Raw genomic sequence first — 17,120 nt, 5'->3', positions numbered from 1 at the left:
GGGTTGGTGAGTAGCTCCATGAGTGTCTATATGGGTTATTGATTTGGTGTCTGACTATCTGTATGAGTGTCTGAGTGTCTGTGTGGGTGGGTGACGGGATGTGTGACTGTGCATACATGTCTGAGTGGGTGGTTCACTGGTTGTATGGATTCAAAAGTACATCTGGGAAGAGCTGTATGGGTTAGTTAGTGTGTGTATGGGTGTGTTGGTGAGTGAATGAATATCTCGCTGGTATACGTGTGAGTAACTACATATGTTTTAAGGCAGTATATGTGAGTGTTGGAGTATATAAATGACTATAAGTGAGAGTAAGTTATTTGAAGATTGGGTGTATAAAAGAGTGTCTGCTTGTATAAGTGATTGTATAAGACAGTAAGCATGTGTTAGTATCTGCATAAATAAGTGATGTGGTGTGTGTATAAATAACGCAGTTGGTGTGTATAACTGTATACATGAGTAAATGGGTATGTGATTGATTCTTTGCATGACTGACTAGGTGTGTGAGTAACTCTATGGATGAGTGGCGGACTGTGACTGTATGTATAGGTGTATGAGTGCATATTATAGTACTGTATTGATGAGTTACTGCATGTATAAGTGAGTGGATGTGAGTGTAGACCTAGGAAATAGTGGGTGGTATGTAGTATCTGGCATTGTTGTGTCTATGGTTTCAAAAATAGTAGTCTGTATTTTAGAGTGCGTGTATCAAAGTTTATATTAGCCCATCAGTATGTGCATCAGATTATCATGTGGATGATGTCATCAGTGATGTCATTTGAAATGTCATCAGTGATGTTACTGACCATGTCATGAGTGATGTAATATGTGACGTCATCACCAGTGCATTGCGGGCGCGCGAGTTATAGTTAGCTCAACCAACTATAACGGGCAAATTTCTCTGGTTTTATATGAGTCAAATGTCCAACTAACTATAACGTCCCTGAAACCTATGTTTTTTTCATTGAATTTCTAAGGTTTTTTAAATGCTAATTCCTAACTATAACGTCTGTAAAACCTATGGTTTTTTTCAGTGAATTTCAAAGGTTTTTTAAATGCTAATCACTAACTATAATGTCTGTAAAACCGATAGTTTTTTCAGTGAATATATATATATATTACCTACTGGCGGTCGCCAGTGGGTAGTTGTAGTTAGTACCTATTATCCATAGGAAATCCGCAAGATTCTATCTGGAATAACTTTGGTGCCGGTTGACGAATCTTCGCGAAATTTTCAAAACTGGTGGGGCGCTGCAGTCCGCTCCTGTCTTGAAAGTCTCGGGGTGATTCGTCAAGCGGGGGCCAAGAAAAAAGGGGGTCCCAAAACATGTTTTCCCCATGCAATTTTCCATAAGAACCGTTAATCGCAGCTGCAGCCCGAACTGCTGAACGAAATTACACGAAATTTGGCAAAGAGGTAGCCCTTGGTTCACACTCATGCCTTTTGGTTAAATGGTGTAAATCCGTTCAGTAGTTGCTGAGAAAATCAAAAATAAAATCATAGATATATCTATGGCCTCGGAGGATCCGCGCACCCTATACGCACCCAGCGCGTACCCTCCCGATCATGAGCTGCATGCTAATTGGCTGTCAACTGGCTGTAAACACTCCAAACCAGGAAGTGTTGGCAGCCATTTTGTGCCTCGGTAGAAGCGAGGCTTAAGAAATCAGTGGATGAAGTGTGCAAAACGTATAAAGGGAGCAGGGTAGAAATACCCCGACCCTCTAGACCTGCTTAGGGGGTCCCACAAGGACACCCAGGGCCCCAAAAATGTCTTTTTTTTTTTAAACAGCAAAATGTGCGCTGGGTGCCTGGATCCTGCCGTAAAAAAAAATGAAGCGCGGACTCCCGCGCTTCTTTAAGAATTAGCCCCCGCGGGGCAAAACTACATAAAATTTGATGGGGGGCCCAGAGGGGCCCCCCAGCCCTGGGGACTGCCACCCCCGGGGCTACAAAATAAATGGGTGGTGGGGGCTCAAAGACCCCCCAAGCCCCAGGGACTACCACCCCGGGGCTTTTTATATTGTGGGAGGGGGGCCACGTGGCCCCCCTCCTGGAGCCGTCGATGGCCCTGGGGTCCGTCACCCCCCAGGGCCTTCTCCTGCAGTGTCTTGGGGTGCCCACCCCGGGACACTGCTGTTTGCCATGGCAGGGCGTGAGCCGAGGCTTCTGCCCTGTCATATCAAACTTGGTTTGGATATTGAAAGAGACAGCAGGAAACCTGCTCTCTATTTCAAAATGCAAACCATATTGCTTTTCCACACTGGGAGCTGGATGTTAGCAGCTTCCTATGTGGAAAAGCAATGCTGGCTCCTGAAGGACGTGGGGAGCCGGCTGGGACCATGGGGGCATTGGGGCTCCCTCCACGGTCCTCAATGTTGTATATAGGCCCAGGGTGATGGGGTCCCCGGGGAGAATAGAAATTAGTGATAGGTGCAATTTTTTTTTTAACGGGCAAATTAGGAGTCACACACCCAGCGTGGCACTTAGCGCAGCCCCCTGGTGTGCACGCGTGGGGTGCACGACTCCTCCCGCGTTGGGTGCACAACTCCTCTCACAGCCCCCTGGTGTGCACGAGTTGGGTTTACGACTCCTCTCGTGTTGGGTGCACGATTCCTAACGCGTCGGGTGCGCATCTCCAATCAAAAACAAAAGTAATATTTTTCAGATAAACATCAAGCTTATGTGTTGGTTTCAGACATGTTATAGTTATGAATTAGCATTTAAAAAACCTTTGAAATTCACTGAAAAAACCATAGGTTTCAACATGTTATAGTTAGGAATTGGCATTTAAAAAACCTTAGAAATTCACTGAAAAAACATAGGTTTCAGGGGTGTTATAGTTAGCTGGACATTTCACTCATACAAAACCATTGAAATTCCCCCGTTATAGTTAGTTCAGCTAACTATAACTCGAGCAAAGTAAATTATTAGAAACACATCCTTGGTTAAAATCAGTACAGAAGTTACTAATGTATCTTGTTAATCTCTATGCAGATACAATGTAGGCTGCCACAGGTTGCTAAAACCTTTTCTTGTCCCACCTCAGGCACAGGTCCAAAGCCTCTTTACTTGATATTATATAATGTGGCCAGAATATAGGTCAAAAGAATTGCTTTCTAGGTCTAGAAACGTTAGCCATTTTATTGTAAAGCTTGGAACAGGGAGAATCCCCAATATAGATATAATGTTGAGACTCCTCTTTAGTTCGAGTAATAGCTGATCCATATAAGATTTTGCTGTCAAATTTAATTTGTTGTGCCATCGTTGCTGATTCTTTTGCACTGATTCTCTCACACATTACTTTACTACTTATTTCTAATCAATGCAATACTGGCTTTGTTAATCAAGCCAGGATTATTCCTGTAGATGGACAAATCTATCTTCTCTAATTAGTCTCTAACATGGCCCAACCATGCAATTTAATCTTTGTGGTTATGAACTGTGATGTCTATATTAATTTTTAAGCAATTTTGTGCTGCAGTGTTGGGCCATATTTTGGCCCAGTGCAATAAAAGCTTAAACTGGATTTGAGAATCAATACTAGTTATACCAAAATCCAGTCTAAAGGCTACCATTGGGGAGGCTGGGCCGAACATTAGCATCTGTTGCAGGAATGAAAAGTTTCTCTATTTTTTTTAACTCCAGTGCTAGTTTACAACACCATAAATTGGATCTATACAATATAGCGGCTACCACTTACATGTTGTAAACTTGTAATAGTGATTTCATAGATTCCCCATCAAAATTGTTCATACAACGCAAAACACCTCCAATGTTGTACCCATTTCAATGGCTATTTACCTACAATGGTTTGCTCTCAGGGTGACACTTAGGGGCCGATTTCAATGTCGGACAGAACTAAGTCTGTCCGACATCGATCTGGAACTTGGACCGACCGACCTCATGTCGGCGGTCCCAAACCAACTCCTATTCTTTACAATGGGAGCATGCATTCCAACCAGAATGCATGCTCTCATTATAAAAAGCTGCGGTGCAGTTCATCCCTCACCCCGTGGCAGGCACCTAAAGGTGCATGCCACTGAGTACAGGGATATTCAGGGGGGCACCAAAGGTGACCCCTCGGCCACCATCCGGAGGCCTTGCACCCATGGTGGCCGTGCTGGGGGCCCCCAAAATCAACTTCCCATGACCTTTCTGTGTCAGAAAGGCCGACACAGAAAGGCTTTCGGTATTTCTGAAGTTATAATTCCTCAGGGGGAAAGAGCCGCACTTGGGAATTCAAAAGGCTTTCATAATGGCAGACAGGCTCTCCAAGCCGGTCGTAAGCCATTTGGAAATCCTGTTAGGATTCATTTCTGACCGACTTTATCAAAATGGATTGGTCGGAAATGGTTCCAAACACGAGATTACAATGCCATAGGAATGGCTCAGACCATTTCCTATGGCATTGTAATCGGCCCCTTAGTTTTCTTTTTCCTCATGGGCAGTGGTCATCAACCAACCCAGCCTGTCATGTTTGTTTATGGTGGCAGCTTTATATTTTGCCCGTGAGGCCGAATTTAACAAAGTTTCACAAATTAATACAATTTTTTGGACCTTCCCAGAGGTTTAACTTAGCCCTTGAAATCCGTTCAATTTTTCCTTGGAGTGTTATATCAAGGATGCTATTCTTGGTAGCTAGCATGGCTGGTTGACTGAAAATTCTATCTGCTCGGTGCTTAATTTTCAAAGCTTAAGGTCCAAATAGAGGCTTTATTTTTAACTTCCTATATTTCAAGTTATTCATTTTAACTATTGCCATTATGGGATCATGTTTGGTTTAAAAGCAATTTATCATTTGATCGATCTAGCACCAGGTTCCATGTTTCGAAGTTGATCAAGATATAGTCAATCAGGGTTTTGCCTCGTGGGGGTAGCAGATATGGTCCTTCCATTTTATGTGCCGAGTCCACAGGATGCCATGACAGTTATAAATAACAAGCCTTACATTGGAATGTGTGAACATTGTTGTTGCAAGTGCTGCTATAACCCAAGTGATTTCCTCCTTGGTGATTCCTGATTCTATTAGGGATTCCTGTTGTTTTATATTGAAATCATCACATGCTAGTGGGACTATGATTAATTTCTTTGAATGTGCTTCATTTGTTCCTGAATGAATTTGATGAATAACAGATTCCATGGTTTGTGGTAACTTACACTTTTCCGTATCAATTGTCAAGTATACTTTCAAAAGATAATTATTGTAGAATCATTATACAAAGTAGGATGCTGTACGTAGTTTTTGGCAGTTGCATTAACTTTGACATTAATGGAGAGTGAACCAGAGGGTCAGGCCTACGCTAGGTCTGCCTTTAGTTGACTGGGTCACTGGGAGTGAATATGGAATAAATGCATCCATTGATGTTTCTTCTAATGCCTAGATTTCTTCAAAGCATGAGATTGCAGCAGTTTTAACAAGGGGCTACCGATCTTTGCAGCTTTTTGCCTTAGCCCAACAGTGTTCCAAATAATTATTTTGCCTCTTTGATTTGGAGGCCCCACCAAGTTTTGTTCCTTTTGTTTTTTATTATTATTTCTTCCCAGAAATATCAGTTTTTACTGCAAATACAACAAAAGAACAACAGTAGACGTTTACAAATACACAAATCAAAATTATAAATGGTTCATACATCTGTTCTACCATATATTTCATTAAATAAACATACAAGACCCAAAAAGGAAAAGAGGAGTATCGTATTTTCAAGCATCTCCTAACAATGCCGGCTATAGGTCAGTATCCAATGTATAAGTAATACTGTACTGTGTAAAATGTACTCCAAGTTTACTTCCTATGGCTGGGGACTTTTAAAGTTGATTACGCTGAGGCTAGCCATATCCAAGTGTTACTCTTCCATGCTCAGTTGAGAGGTTTCTGGTTCTAATCAGTTATAATCAAAACTAAGTCTGGGCGGTGAACTCCACTCTGCTTGAGGAGTTTGCAGAGTTTTCCGCACTGAGAAATCCACCTCCCGGCAAGATTTTTCCTCGTTTGCGATCGTTAAATTCAAGTTGGCGAGAGCGAGCGTGGAAAATCAACCTCCCCTTGAGATTTCTCAACACTTGCAGTCAGATTTCTCATTGCGAGTGGTCACGTATTCTTGTGACTGCTCACGTTGAGAAACTGTCTGTTTGTGTTGAGAAAGTTGCAACTCGAGTAAAAATCTACTCAAGCAGCAGAAATGAAGCAGCGCCCACTTGCGCTGTGCAAAGTGCTGTTCATGATGTTTGCACAGTGCAGACAAGCATCTGGCACTGAAAACCACCGCAAACGGTATTTATCTAACACATTCTGCCACTTGCACCCTTCTCCCCTTTGTTGGTGGAGAACAACCTTCAGTTTACCCAGATCATTCTTAATCAAGTTGTTCTTCGAGGGGCCACTAATGTATTTGAAAGCCACTCTGGTGTTGCAGTCAAGAACCTTCCTTTTGTTGAAGGAACTTGGGATAAGGTTCCCTAATATTATTTGTGGCTTTTACAACCAAATTAGCAAGTTTATCACTATTAGCTAAAATTGTTTTTGTCAGGATGTAAGTGGACCAAAAAGTCTCTGTGAACTCACAGCTATTGATGGATCTCTCTTCCAGGAATCTCACTGATAATTGGTCTACTTAACTCATGTGATTCAAATCTGGGGCTGTTTCCCCAGTTCAGAATATCACTGGCTGCTTTGGATTGATACTATGGCAGGAAAATATATATATTTTTTTATATAGTATTGCCCTTTGTGGTTTCTTGGACATTACAGGCCATTTTCATGTTGAGGCCTAAATTATGTCTCTTATAGTCAACTTCTTCATCTGGTGAAGGTCTATCACTTTATGGAATGACTGTTGTTATTTGACTTTGTGACAGCTATCCTGTTTTATGTTTGTTTATGTGGCCATTCCCAGGGTTGTTTAAGGGATCATTTAAAGGGTCCTTTCCCTCATACTCAGGGTTCGCTTCTACAGATTTTGATTTGGTAATCCAACAGTCTTGATAAATGTTATTACCTTCCTGTGCCGAAGGTAAGTTTTTTGACGTACAGGGTCTTAAGATAAGATATTGGCCAGGTTTGTTTGAAATAGTTGTTAAGCGGGTGTGTGGAAGGGGGAGCACTTGACTGCTGGGTCTGGTTACATCGTGCCCCGGTTTCTCCTTACATACAGTGTTTTCTCCTCCTGGCATTATTTTTCTCCTTCGTGATTGTTCCTTAATTTGCATTTTTAGATTGTGTTGTTAACGTATACTTTTGGTGAATTTTTATATAGTTTTGCTTCATTATCAAGTATTCCTGTGTATACACAAATAAGGAGTTTAATAATAATATTGCATAACAGCAAAGATTGTGTATTGGCAAACAAATTGTGAGTAGTTTCTATCATCTCCTCATGTAGCTGAAAGGGTTCAGTCTGTTTTTTGGGGACTGCTCACTTGCTTAGTTATCCTTGCCTATAATTGAAAGTGTAGTGACTTTATTATTTTTTGTCTCAGGCAGCATTTCTTTTTTAGTTTAATATCACACTTTTTTATAAGGTCGCTCTGGGTTCTCTGCTTTCTGAAGGACATTAGTAGGTTAAACCAGAAGAATTATTATGAATGATTTATCCAATGTTCCTGAAATAATTTGTCTATGCACTATTAGCTGGTATAAGTAGTCCTTAGGGTTGAAGGTGATTTTTTAAAGGATTTATTAAATCTAGAATTCCCTGGTCTACTTCTGGCACTTCGCCTAGTTTTGTCAAGAGTGCTGAGCGACTACAGTTGCAATGTGCATTGTTTATCATGCAGATTTTCAATGAGTTCATTACTACTGCTTCCATTAATACTATCCTTCTATTTATTGCAGTTACATTAGCTGCGATTTTGTGGAGGGCCAGGGTTTTATCCTCCATCTTTGATCTTTCATCAACATGGAGAATAACAATAGTGTGTTAGCTATAGCATCTAAAGTTCTAGAGATTGATTATATGAGTGAGATCACTGGTTGGACTGGGAGAATCTCATTTAGGTTATGGCTCTGCGTATGATCATTATTTGTACAATGTGGAGTTTGTGTTGGTGATATGGGTACATTTATGAGGGACTGTTGGCTATCTATGTGTGCATTAGAATAAAGAGCAGTAAATGTGCCCATGTTGCCTTTATGCTTGTCATCTATAGGGAACGAGATTTCCATTAAAGGTGTTTGGTCAGACACTTCCTGTGTAAAATATTTTATTCATAATATATTATAAGGCTCAGGCTTGAGTTATCCCATTCTTGTCTGGATGATGAACATTGAAACATGACATTTTGTAATCAATTATTTGACACGCCATCTTGCGTATTTCATCCATAACTATCTGATTCTTATTTCTATTTTAGACTGCCACTTGGTCCAAGTATATGACCTTTGTGGTTTGCAACTTTAGATAATTTTGATAATCCCTTGAGAAGTAGAATCAGGTTTCCTTCCAGTTTTGTTCCCCTGGATTAGGACTGTGGGCTTTTGTTTTACTTGTGTGTTCTGTAGCTTCTGGTATTACTTGAAAATGGAAAGTTATTGTATTGCTCTTGCTTTTGTTGTTGGACTGGCCTGAGCTTGTAGTGATATTAGTTGAGTTTTTTTAGACCTGTCATCTCTTTATCATGCCTGGATCAAAAGGACTTCATCCCTTAAAAATCATTTTATATCTGCTTCTTGTGAGGAAGGTCAGGTATTTCTGCCATATTGAGGTCTTGTAAAGCTGCTATTTTTTAGTCTATTCAATTGCGTTTTGGCTCATGTTCTATGCATTACTAGGTTGTTGGTCTGGTTTCTCCACAGTAATAATCCACGATAACCTTTCAGGATGCAGGTTCATAGAGTTTAACTTAATTTGTTGATAACTTGAGAATGAGTATGCCCTTTCAGAGCAGCTAGATGTGATGGAAAGTCAGCTCTAGTCTTATCAGTGCCAGAAAGGATATAGTAGGTTGTGATTTTTTAGTATGGCACAACCCACATTCCTCTCTAATGGTGTTGGAATGTGGTAACTGTAACAATTTCAGTTTTTATCGATTTCAATAAAAAGCTGTCCAAGACTAGTACTGCCCTCTTAAATACACTGTAAGGACCTAGATTCAACACATAGAGCTAGATTCACAATAGTAAACGTAGACTAAAGTCTAACTTTACGTCTTTTGTTATTGGCAAAGGGCATTTACTACTTGTAAATGTCCTTAGTGAATACCAAAAGTTGAACTTTACGACTTTCTGTATTCAATCAATCAATCTTTATTTCGATCAATTAAGATCATAAAAGACAACGTACAGTAAAAAAGCAGTTAACCTTCCATAAAATGCTACATTCTAAGTACAGTAAGTGCGTATAATAAAATCAGTCAAGTTAAAAATCCAAACATTAAAAATTGCGATTGAATAAATAAATTGATCTAAAGTTCATCATAATATTAAAAGAGCGTAAATGGCTCAATAATACAATGGGCATTTTGAAGCTAGGGAGATAATTTCAGGGCTCATAACTTTATGTAGCACTAGTGATAGATACACTAAAGAAAGGCTATAATATTTATCACAAACAGAGGAAATGTTAGTGCAGTAATAACCGGGAATGCCACCTAATATCATAGTAACGGCTACTTTCTGGTGCAATACCCGCGTAATCATTGATATCTCATTTTTTCCTTTTATTTTTTTTTTTTTTTTTAACAAACTCTGATTTAGGTAGGCTGGGGTAGTCTTCCCAATTTCTGCCATTTTTCTTTCCCGGATTGACCATGTCCAACTTAAAAATGTGGCAACAGCTACTACACACTGGGCACCCGTATCAGTCTGCAATATTCTTAACGCAATAGCACTGCTCCTCATGCCCATGTTTTTACATAGTGGACGCAACCATTTGTTACGTGGAGCCTGATATGCTGAACAGACAAATAGAATGTGTGAGTAATTTTCGACATGTTCCACGCACATCTTACACAGACCATCATTGTCACTGTGCCACTTACATGTGAATACATTTAGGGGTAGTGTGCCTACACGGAATTGGAAATATAAATGTCTATCCCTGGGTTTAGTGATGACATCCCAATACTGCTCATATTGTGGGCGGGGCTTAAACTCTAGATATTTACCCATCAATGATGTGGACTCTGAAGCAGTGATGTTATTATTTACCACCATAGACCAATATAGTCTTTTCATCTCTCTTTTGGGGGGAAATTGATGGGTCTCTGGCTCATCCCACAGGTGTCGCAGACCCATACTGACCAATGTAGTTTTCAAGGTTTGCAGCCACTTGATCTTACATGAGGTATCTAGGAGCCATACATCTTTAAGAGCAGCTGCGTATTGGGACAGCTCTGGGGTTGTCCATAGTCTCTGCCAGTACGCTATTGGACGAAATTTTGCAACCTCTTCCAGTCTGCTACAAGCCAAGTCGTAGAAGACTGGTTTTAGTGGTGTGCTCCATGGCAGTCCAATAACACTTCTCACAAATATATTCTGTGCTAAGACTAATGGCTTTATATCACTAAAACCCCATAATTCTGCACCATAGGTGACAGCGGCTAGTACTTTGGTGTTATATATCTTGAGTAATGGATGCATGGGTTGAGTATCAGAAGTCTTAAATTCCTTCAACAAAGCACCAGCTAATTGACTATGCCTTAGGGCCAAGGTGTTTATCTGGAAGTTCCAGTTGAGTCTATTCCCCAACGTGATCCCCAGATAATTTAAAACGTCAATCTGCTCCAAATGTTCTCCGTTAAGAAGCACCCTACCCTTAATTGCTCTGTGCTTATACAGGACCATAAACTTTGTTTTATCTGCATTGATCACCAGCCCACGATCTTTACAGAACTCTTCAAATCTTAGTAAAGCCCTCTGCAGACCACTCTGAGTCTTAGAAATAATCAGAGTGTCGTCTGCAAACATAAGTATGGGGATTTTGACACCTGCAAGGAATGGTGCGTCAGTTTAAAATGCAGAAAAATAATCTACAACACCGTTAATAAACAATGAAAATAGGGTCTGCACCAGAACGCACTCCTTTCAATACTGGGAATGTACCAGTTTTGTTGCCCTGGGTGCTCCAGCGTACTTGTGCAAAATTTCGTACATGTCATTGCTCTACAGCAAATAGCATTTCTGCCAGCATGCCCAAATCTTTGCATACCCTCCAAAGTTTACTCCATGAAACCAGGTCTAAGGCGGATTTCAAGTCCACAAAAGCTGCATAAATGGTGCCACCAGCCAACACAACGACACACCAATAAATCAGAACAAAGCGGAAGACCTGGTCTATTGTGCTCACATTGGTGCGAAATCCTGCCTGTACTGAGGTTAATATCTTATTATCTTCAATCCAGTCTCGCATTCTGTTTAGTACCATTCTGCCCATTATCTTTTGAATGGCATCGATGAGACTGATAGGTCTATAATTGCCAGAGGCACGAGTGATCTACGTTTTTGTATATTGGCAGAATCTCTGCACCCTTCCATGAATCTGGAATGGCTGCCCCGCTAGCTATAGCATTCACTAACAGGAGAATATATTGTTGCCATATTGCTTTGTCTTTCTTGAACAAATTGGCCGGTACACCATCGGGCCGGGTGCTCTACCATTAGCAACTGAGCTCAAAGCTAATTCGACTTCCCCTATATCAAATTCTAAAGCTGTACCAAAAGCGAGATGTATTGGCAGCCTTGGGTTCGCCTCCTGTCTCCAAGGCAAATTGCGTAGCAAAATGAGAAACCCACTTCTCCGGGTCTATGTAATTATGGGGCGTGGGAGCCTGTTCCCCTCTTCCCCATTTTACCTGATGCCAGAAAGACTGGGAATTACTTTCTTTGCTAGCCTGGTAGGGATCTACCCACCTCTGTTCATCCCCATCCTTTTTAGCTTTTATATTCATACCGAGTACGCTTTAGTGCGGTGTAATCCTTCAGATTAATTGCTGCCGCCAGTGATTTATAGGCTACCCTACAATCCTAATAATACCAACTAATGTCTTTACTTTTCTGCTTAGTTGAACTACTAGCCGGTTTTAAAAAGAAGGTGTGTATTTTACTAAACAGACTCTCACGGAGCTTCGTTATTCTCTCATTTATCTCGGACTGTGTTGTGATTACTCGTATCTCATCGAGGGTCTCTGAGACTGCTGCCAATAAGTATTATTTCACTAGACACTACCTTATCCCATTTTACCCTCCTAATGCTACTGCAAAGCTGGACTTCACTAGTAGAAGGTAGCAACAGTAAATCTGGAGGTTGTGGGGTACCCTTAAGTTCCATCTTTAAAGATAGTGGATTATGGTCACTTTCCACTCTCTCCAAAACCTCCATATCACGAAGTTCTGACAAGTAATCTAGGCTTAAAAGTATGTAATCAATCCTACTCGTACTCGTACTCACACCGTTATCAAATGTTGCGGCTCCATGTTTATTGGAGGATGAACGATCATTAACTGCTCTAAGCCCCCCCTCCAAACACAATGCCTTAAGTTGGAGGGCTGTTTCTGACCATCTCTTGATGGGGGGAATCTCTAAACTAGGTGCACTCCATAATGCATCCTCTTCTTCTGTCAGTTTCGAATACTCACTACCAAGGGGTTCGAAGGTGGTATTGAAATCCCCAGCTATAACTATTTAGGGGTTACCTGCCAATCCACCCAGAAAATCTTCTAGGCAGTCAACTGTACTTGATTGTCTTCCCCCAGTAAGACCCCTTGTTTTGATATTTACAATCAATATTTCCATAGTTGAGTTAGCCTGTAAGCGTACAGCCAAATGTCAGGACTATCAACAGGGACTATACTTGTGATAAAACCCAGATTTTGCTTTACCCAAATAGTTAATCCCCCCACTGGTCTACCCTTCAGCCCCTGGATAGCCGGTTTGTAAAAGTTTAAGAATCCCATCCGATGTAGTGGTTTGGTTGAGCATGTCTCCTGAAATATGCAGATATCATACTACTCTATTAAGTTCTGCCAGTCTAGTGATTCCACCTTAGACTGCAGGCCCACAATATTCCAGGAAATGTAGGATAATAGTGCGGTACATGATGGTGATGACAATTCCAAGCTACTATATTGGGTACATAATGAATCAGTCATGCACCCCTTATCTGAGTGTGAGGTTTGGTGCCCTTCCTAAGTTGTTATTCTTTCGAGTGCTGACATGTGGTTCTGACAATAATCAGTCGCAGCAGTCCAGCCCACTCAGGGGAGCGAATCTATTTTCTGTGCTTACTCCCATACCACCCACGTTTTCTAGAGCACCGGATTTGTGTCCATTCCACCCCATGGGCACACCAAACCCACCATTACCACTACCCTGACTGTGCGGTGACTTAATAAAGAACGCATAAGGCAATGCTCTGATTTCAGAGTTATCACGTGGGATCCAACTCAGTTGATCAATGAGAAAGTGTGGCGCTGCCCGATTATTAAAAGTTTAGAATCACACAATCTCCCCGCAATGATTTTTGGGCTAGTCCTAACCATTCCACTCTTCTAGCCACTTTCTGTATTCACAAAGGGTATTTACGAGTAGTAAAATGCCCCTTGAGAATACCGATAGTTGTAAAGTTCGATTTTCGTCTCATTTTACTTGTGTGAAACAGGCCTAATGTTGGGAGTCCATCCTGCTATTAACATTTTCATACTGGTGCACTGGGTAACAAAGTATCTCTGCTATCACCTGGGGCCCACTACCATCAGCGATGCTATGGCTGCATTGGGTTTAGCTGCTCAGTTGTCATGTAGCTTGGTTTGTTTTACCTTCTCAACCTGGATTCATGATGCATCGCGGGCGCCTTCTACAGGGGTCATGCTGCCATTAATACTGGGGCTCCAAATGCACACTAGCAAAGACCTCTCAACCCCGAAGTTGGCCTCCTAAATCCTAGAGGCAGAGGCATGAGCAGAGCCTAAAGGTAGAGCCACAGCAGCACTCCTTTATGCCACTAGTGCTCCCAGCCATATCCCTGGCTTCTCCAGGGGGGCTGACCAATGCTTTGCTGTGTCGGCTGGGATGTTGAGGGTCCAAGGAGCAAGGTGGATGAATCCAGGGTCCTTGTTCCTAAGATCAGCTCTTGTTTCACCTATGTCTATCCTCCTCCTTGGGCCTTCAAGCGACCTCTCCTGTATGCATGGCTGAGATGTAAAGGTGAACTCTCTCCGCCCCTGTCCCCGTATATAGTGGAGTAAACCACTTTCACATGCCCCCGCAGTCTCAATTGGGATTCCATGGCAATGCACTTCACTGGCTATTCGTCCATCTTATCAACTAATACCAATTTGTTCACATGATCTCCAAAGTGTCCATAGTGTCTCCTGTCATTTTCTACATTTACTAGAAGATGTATGGTGGTCTACTCACATTTAATGCATCAAGGTACACTAGTCCACTGATGATACAAAACTCTTGAAAGCCGCCTCTGCTTCAGACAGCTAATGTCTCAAACACTGCTTGCACATCATCCAGACCTGGATGTCCACTACCTCCCTAAAGTTCAACCAAACCAAGACATAATTCCCACTATTTTCCAAGAACAAAAACAAGACACAGTACAAACCTTGCTCAGTGACAAGAACCTTGACACCAATCTCACCCTTGAGGAGCATATTAACAAAAAATAAAGACAGCCTGGTACCAGCTTTCCCATATAAAAAAAGTCAAAACGTTTCTTTCAAAAAGTGACTTCAGGACTGCTGTTCAATCTCTAGGACTCTCAGATCAGGATGGTGTAAATGCCCTGATCCATGGCCTCCCAGACTCTACTCCAGCACCCCTTAGAGGTAACCTACATGCTGCAGACCGTCACATTTAGGACCAGAAGAAATATGATCTCATCAGCTCCATCATGATTGAACTCCATTAGCTCCTCTTGCCAGCCCTTCTCATCTTCAAAATGAGCTGCATCATTCGCAAAGCCTTTCCAAGCAAACACTTGCTTATAATGTAGATAAGCTCACCATCTCTGATGGTTAATGCGAGACCAGGATGGCATCCAGTTGCAGTCTAAAAAGTGTAAAATATTTAAATCACGATAACAGACCTTTTCCATCTAAGCACCCAACATCCCCATAAACATCAGGCCTGCCACAGCGCTGGTCCAGTTTAGGAAAGAGTTGATGAATTACCTCTGTTAGACCTGGCATCCTTAGCATTCCCCCCCTGGCATTTTGTTCTAGACTTCCTGTTTTACTGACTTTCTATTTGCTGGCTTTAGGACTCGGAGCACTTTACAACGGCTAGCCAGTGCTAAAGGGCTTGTGCACTCTCCCTAAAACACAGTAAAATTGGCTTAGAACCAATTGGCACACTTAATTTACATGTGCATCCCTGGTAATGTGGCACTACCTATGCACAGGGCCTGTAAATTAAATGTTACTAGTGGGCCTGATTCTCTGATAGCGCCACCCACTTAAGTTGAACCTTAAGAATGTCTCAGGTCTGCAATTGCAGCCTGTGTGTGCAGCTTTCAACTGCCATTTTGATTTGGCTAAATAAACCTTTTGCCAGACACAAACCCTCTTTTTCATACACACCCCTAGGGCAGGTCCCGAGACATGCACTTTTTAGTTTTACATGTCCTCATAATGCAAAATCTTAAATTTGTTTTCCCTACTGCAAGCCTAACTCTCCCATAGGATAACATTGAAGTTACCTTATTACATATAAATGTAATTTGAAAACAGGAACAGTGGACCAGTTCATGCTTGGTGTCTCTATAATTGTAATTTAAAATACTAACTGATGGTGAAGTCAAGTTTTAAATTACAATTTTGAAAATGCCACTTTTAGAAAGTTGTCATTTTCCTCGCATCGCCCTTTGAAGCCTGGATCACATGCCTGAGTGTAGTTGACAGTTAGGCTTTGTGTATTCCTCCTAGACAGTCAAATAGGGAAATTAGGTGTGCCCAGATGGGCTATCACTGGCAGGATCGGAGAGAGGAGCTGGGCATAGCCTCACTTACACTTGAATTGGCTGTGTCTTGCTTCCCCACAAAGGCTGCATACCCCTTGGAGTTAGTCTAGAATCAGGGCAAGGAAGGCAGGGCACCTGTGAACTTCAAAGGCCTGCCTCCAGAAACTTCTCCCCACTTTAAAGGCACAAATGTGTATAGACACTGGACCTCAGACAGCAACTCTTCAGTGCACTTCTGGACTTGTAGATAATGTACCAGGAAGAAGTACTGCTGTGTGGCTGAAAGGACTGCCACTTTGCTGGACTGTTACTCTGAAGGACTGTGTGAGCAGGACTGGACATGCATCTGTTGAACCCAGGACTACCAGACTGGCTCCAAGGGCTAGTTGGCTGGCCTCCTGACTTAAGCTTCAGGGCCGGAAGGTTCCAACAAGTTTGAACCCAGCACCTGGACTCTGCCATCTGTGAGTCTACCCCGTCCTCGACCCTTGAAAGTGGGCCTAACATAATTTGCCAGCTTTTGTGGATCAACCAAAACTGATGCATCCCTTCTGCTGCGCAGCAGAACCCCTTAGCAAAATAGATGCATTGCCTCTGCTGCATGGAATAATAGATTGGACCCACTGCAAAGACCTGAATCACCTCTGCAGTGTCTTCAGAACCCACGCTGTGTGGCGCAGCTTCGGTGCAGGGCCTCATATCCTTCATCTACATCGGCCTTTCAGAGGCTGTTGTCTTCTGCATTGCAGCCTCTGTGAGACTGATGCATTGCCCTGACTGCTCGAAGCATCCTTAACACCAGACTTCGCATCACAAGCACTCAGAGTGATCTTTGATAATCAAGCAGTACCTTGCATCGCAACCTCACTTCACTTTGGAATTGGCTCATTACTTCAGCTGCACAAACCATCTTCAACTCGGCACGTTCTGCAAGCCAGAATTTAAGGTAAGTTGTACAGTGGGCCAAACTGGACCTATGTAGTCAGCCCGTGCTCCATTGTGGTCAACCTGAATTTGTGAATTTGTTCCGGTGTGGCACAACCAGATATCCTGAGTTGGAACTTTGTGTTTTATGATGCTATTTCTATATCTTTAAAATTTTATGTCTCCGGTTCTACTGATTTGACTTTGTCCATTTATTAAAAATAACTCTATTTTTCTAGCTTGGTGTGTGATCCTTTTTGTATGGTGTATGTGTAAAGTATTTGAGCGTTGC

This window comes from Triturus cristatus, chromosome 9 (assembly GCF_964204655.1).
Source record: "Triturus cristatus chromosome 9, aTriCri1.1, whole genome shotgun sequence".
In the NCBI taxonomy this organism is placed as follows: domain Eukaryota; kingdom Metazoa; phylum Chordata; class Amphibia; order Caudata; family Salamandridae; genus Triturus; species Triturus cristatus.
This window is presented reverse-complemented; position numbering follows the sequence as displayed.